The 5,059-nt window shown below is 43.1% G+C and overlaps 1 long non-coding RNA gene across 1 annotated transcript; it reads left to right on the top strand.

Annotated features, from left to right (window-relative positions):
- Nucleotides 1-613: 613 nt before the first annotated feature.
- LOC123129113 (uncharacterized) lies at nt 614-4,551 on the top strand. Its single transcript, XR_006463601.1, has 5 exons — nt 614-1,275; nt 1,362-1,503; nt 1,924-2,023; nt 2,214-3,423; nt 3,715-4,551. It is a non-coding gene; the product is annotated as an uncharacterized lncRNA (long non-coding RNA).
- The last annotated feature ends 508 nt before the right edge of the window (nt 4,552-5,059 follow it).

Raw genomic sequence — 5,059 nt, 5'->3', positions numbered from 1 at the left:
GCATATCTAGTCAACCTACTTTGTTGCAAAGTTTAATTTGGTAAAGAAAAGTTAAAAATTGCTAGTTGCCTATTCAGCCCCCTGTAGTTAACTATATCGATCTTTTCAATTGGTATTAGAGCCTCATCTCTTTATTAAGGACTTTGCCGTCTGAAGAGTATGGTTGACACCGTAGACGGTAGAGAGGAGCACTCCGGTGTGAATCCGAGCTTGTCTACGGGTGATGAGGGAACCACAGTGTCTCGTGAGGAATTCAATGTGGCTTTGGACACATTGAAAACCTCCATAACAACCAAGGTTGAAAGCATATGGAACATATAAAGACCGCTATGCTACCCGCCCATATGGAGCACTAGCGATCGGTAACCCTCTTGCGTCGTTCGATTTTTCTTACTGTGGTACGGTTTTTACGCTGGCGTTGGATCAGCCGTTGGTTCGTTCTGTACATGTGCAGCAGCTTCACGGGTGAATGCCATGTGGGGCTCTTCAACGGTTTGGTCGAGAGATTGAGGTAGTTTTGCTTTGGTTTTGGGTGAGCGAATTGCGGATCGATTTTACCCCGGCGTGACGATAGGAACGTGGGTTGGGCTCCGTACGCCTGTGCGGTGAAACCCTATCCACCAATTCCCATCCTCCTCGAGCCCCGTCTTCTTCCTCCTCCATACTCGCTCCCCTCGTGCCGCCTCTCCACAACCCTCCCGTCTCATTGCCAGCCATCTCTGCCCGCGTCCCTCCTTAGTGTCCTCCAGCTAGGGTTGCAGCGGCTGGGTGGTGATGAGCGGCAGGCCTGCACGCTCAAGTGGGGCAAACGCGCCGCCATCGGCAGCGGCCACCGGCTCCTCTCCTCTCTACCTCCAACGGTCTCGCCATGGTTGCTTGCTCCCTCTCTTTCTCTCTCCCCCGCCGCCACGGCTGCTTTGCCGCCTTCCACTTCTTCGCCATCGACTCGGCCGTCAGCGTGCGCCTCCATCCGCCCACCTTAGTCGCCCCCTCCCCCACCCCCCACATCTCGTCCGCCCCGCCATGGCCTTCGCCCTCGCTCTCCATCGACCTTCCCGAGCTCTCCCTCTCCGGGGTCGCACCTGCCATCCAGGATCTGGAGGAGGAAGAGGAAACATCCGAGCAGGTGGCTTCCCCAACTCTCTTTCCATCGGTTTGCACCTACGTGCGGCTGATCTGCTGCCAGGATCTCCGGCCTTGTTGGCAGCGGCCTTAACTGTAGCACCCATGGCTCAACCTCGACGAACGACCTACTGACTGGTCTGACCTGACGAGGTACTCTCCTCTTCTATGATTCCCTCCACTCCATCATTGGATCATCCTTCGGTCCCCTTCATCTCACCTCATGTCCTGTGTGGTAGCCTGCAACTTCTTTGACCAGTGCTAGGATTGAAATATATCAGTGGGTTAGAGCACAAGCCAGTGATGCCATCGGGATGTGGTGGAGCTTCCCATCAGGGGGAAGAGGTCGGCGACCGGGATCGTTGCCAGTGAGGAGGCAGGGTATGTGTTGTCCCACGTTTTTCTCTTTGCATTTTTCTCCTACCGTGCATCTCCTCATTGTGGGCGTGGATTCATGACCAAATTCTTGAATAACTAATGACTGCCAAGATATGTATGTTGGCATGTGAGTTATTTTTTGGAAAAAGATAATCATGTATGTATTGCCAACAATTTTTATGTTTGAAGCAACCAGTTTTGCAAAAAGAATAGAGAGAAAGATACATGTGCAGTTTTCATGATGTTATAGTGGATGGATACTCAATGTTTCAACATGCCAAATTTTTGTGAGTCTGTGAGCCTGGACTAATCGACATGCTCTTCAGTCAAATCTCCAACTTCCCGGAGCAATCTTCATTTAATTCACTATTCACTATCTCTTCCAGTTTCTCAACTATTCATACATTTGCATCTATTTTGCAGCTGCTCGCTTCTTCACGGCTAGGATTTGGGTGAAAGGAGGCCACATCAGGGGAGAAGTGGCCGGGGTCGGAACACCCACATGTGAAGGTTGTTCTAAATTGTAAGAACTTTCACTCTCTGTTTCCTTTTAATGCTGATGCAATTTAAGTTATGCGTTGACATATTTTCTTAGTTTCACAGTGCTTGCCAATTGTGCAAGCCTGTGCGATTCTCTCAAATCTAGGTTAGGACACCGTTTAAGTGTTTGGATGCTCTTCACATTTTCTTATGAACTACCAAATCATCTGCAGCTGAAGAATGTTTTGAACTTCTATCACTGATTGCCATAGCCTCCGAAGACGAGGCAAAGAATGTTTGGTGAGACTGGAGTTATGGACATGCTCTTCAGTCAAATCTCCAACTTCCCAGATGGTACTAAAATTTTCTGTCCAGACTGTTGCTTGCTTAAGAATTCCATCTCCATCTTCCTTCGTCCCACTGAGGAATGTTTAGCAGTGACACTTGATCCAACGTTTTAAGTTTGTGCACCTGGATGTCTAACGGTTGCTTGTGTGCTCTGGTTTACCTAGGATGATTTGCGTAGTATATTGAAGCAGTGTCCAACTTAGAAGTATTTAAATAGGTTGGTTTGCGGATTCCATTAGGTATGGCAGTCCAACAACACATTATATTTTCCAGAGTTAGGTTGAATTCCAATGCAGTTGCTCGATTTTTCATTTGTTGCATTATCGATTCTTGAAAAAATGATGATAAAATAAAATGAATCCTCAATGTTGGGTCTGATGATCAGTACTTGTTGTCTAAATGCACTACACGCGCAATGAAGCGACGAAGTTGTTAATTGTCCCTATATATTCCTTAGTTGGATCTCTAATAAATTAAGTTGTCACTTGTCAGTAGGTTCAGTATATCGTCGTCTGCTTAGACAAAATATATCATGGTCAAAGCATACAAATATTAGTTCTTAGTAAAAAGATGGAGGTTTCACATACATCAATGCTTTCACCTCACTTGTCTGTTATGAATTTTTGTTTGTGTGTGATTGCTATATCAGAATTGGATTAGCCCATCCGATGCCCACTATTATGAACTTTTTTTTGTGTGTGTGATTGCTATATCAGAATCGGATTGGCCCATCTGATGCCCAGGTATGCACTTAACTCCTATCTCCTAATTTTTTGATTGTTAGATATGGATTAATCTTGACTGGGTTGTAGTTGTGAATTTGTTCGACCCATGCCGCTGCCATACCTCTCCCTCGTTGCCAGCCCTACATCTCCACTCAAGTACAACTCGCCACTCCCCTCAGCTCTCTGGTATGGATCGAAGGTGCGGATAAACAACTGGACAGTGGTAATGTACAAATTTGTGAGCGTTCCGGGCAAATGCGGGAGAGAATGGATGTGTAGTGTGGCTATGTTCCTGCTTGACCAAGCTGATGGAAGCATATTGAAGATATATCTATCATATTTTTTATCTCCAAGATTGGTTCTTTGGATGGTGAGGTTATATTAATCGAGATTAGCCACTTCTAAAAGTTTGCCCCAATGCAGTTAGCAGACTAGCAACATATATATTGGTGATTTGCAGACTGAATATGTGTAATTTGTGTGACATATATCAGGATTTTGATTTGTAGGCTCAAATAAATTTGGTCCATTTATATTAAATCCCACATTACGCATAGCAGAATAATTACTCGGTTTGGCATGTGCCATTTTTTCTTTATCTATTTCGTCTAGATCAAATCAACCACAATGTCCTCATTAACTCACTTTTATTTGTTTGCAGGAGGTTTGGTAGGTTTGAGCATCTGACTTATAATCTAGGTTCATGGTGTTTGGCATTATTGGTTCGATCCACATGGAGGTCCTCGCCGTCATTGCAGCTGCGGGACAAGACGGCAAGGAGTTTGTGCGCCTGCCTTACCTCTGTACAAAATAAACTGCAGATACAAAAAATGAAAAAGCAGAGCACTCTCTCTAGAAGCAGGAATGATTATACTTCAACCGACCATGCTCAGCCTAGAATAACACCACAACATACAGTAGTAGTTAAGCAACAAAACCTAAGCACTTCCCGTCATTGTTTGCTTTCTCATGTTTTTGTTTGCTTCATTGTGTTCCTATTTACTTGCATATAGAAGTGAGCAAAGTCGAAGTGTTTTGGGTGTTACAAAAGATTGTGAATATTTTTCCTTTATAGCTCTTTTTTTATTGACTTAGTTTTTATGTAATTTCAAAGCACTTCAGATGTGTTAGGCTGCAGCAAGAGGCTGGAACAGATCTTTGTGCTATGACGAGTGTTTGCTTCAGTCAATCCAAAATACCTCTAAAACTACAGTTTCATTTGTTTGTCCGGTGTACATGAGAAGCTCCAATTTTGTCGGCAATAGCCACTGGAGAAAGTAGTGATTGGGTTTATATGGGATAGTTATGTATGTCCATTGTGTGATGGGAAATACAATGCAGTAGTTAATTGTCACATGGCTTCTCAATAGTGGCTTCTTAGTAAAAAAGTTATATGATGTATGATAGCCATGAGTATGATGATTTTTTGGATGGGCGGTAAGCTTCCCATATTTGATGTTTTTTTTTACTTTTTAAAATTGAACGATGCTGGTGAGAATAGTACTGTGGTGTACACTTCTATTTGGTCATATATTTTGTCCTTTTTTGGTTCTTAGTATGGATATACGGTCCCCATTTTTTATTTTGTTCTATTTAATTTGGTTCTATAAGATTAAGATCCATATTTATCTTTAATCTGATGTTGTTCATGTATATGATGTCCTTCGATTTTAGGAATAGTATCTTATGTTGAATGTATTCTTCCTTTGTCAAATTTTTGTGGTATCTACCTCAAGACTTGCCTTTAAAATAGGTAAAATTGGTATCATTGCTGAAACCTTTTTTTTACTTGGCTAAATCCTAATTTTAGCAACACTTATGGTTTCACATGATCTTTACTCTTGCTCAAACATAAAGTTATCAAATAATGTAAAAAAAATTCAACACGAACATGGTTTTCAAACGGGTCTTTGCGCCATTTGGCGCAACGGGTCATCTAGTTTAATAAATTCTTAGAAGGACTTAAACTATCTACCTCGCCGTTGAAAGTGGGTGATCCCACTGAC

Source organism: Triticum aestivum, chromosome 6A (assembly GCF_018294505.1).
Source record: "Triticum aestivum cultivar Chinese Spring chromosome 6A, IWGSC CS RefSeq v2.1, whole genome shotgun sequence".
NCBI lineage: Eukaryota > Viridiplantae > Streptophyta > Magnoliopsida > Poales > Poaceae > Triticum > Triticum aestivum.
This window is presented reverse-complemented; position numbering and strand designations above follow the sequence as displayed.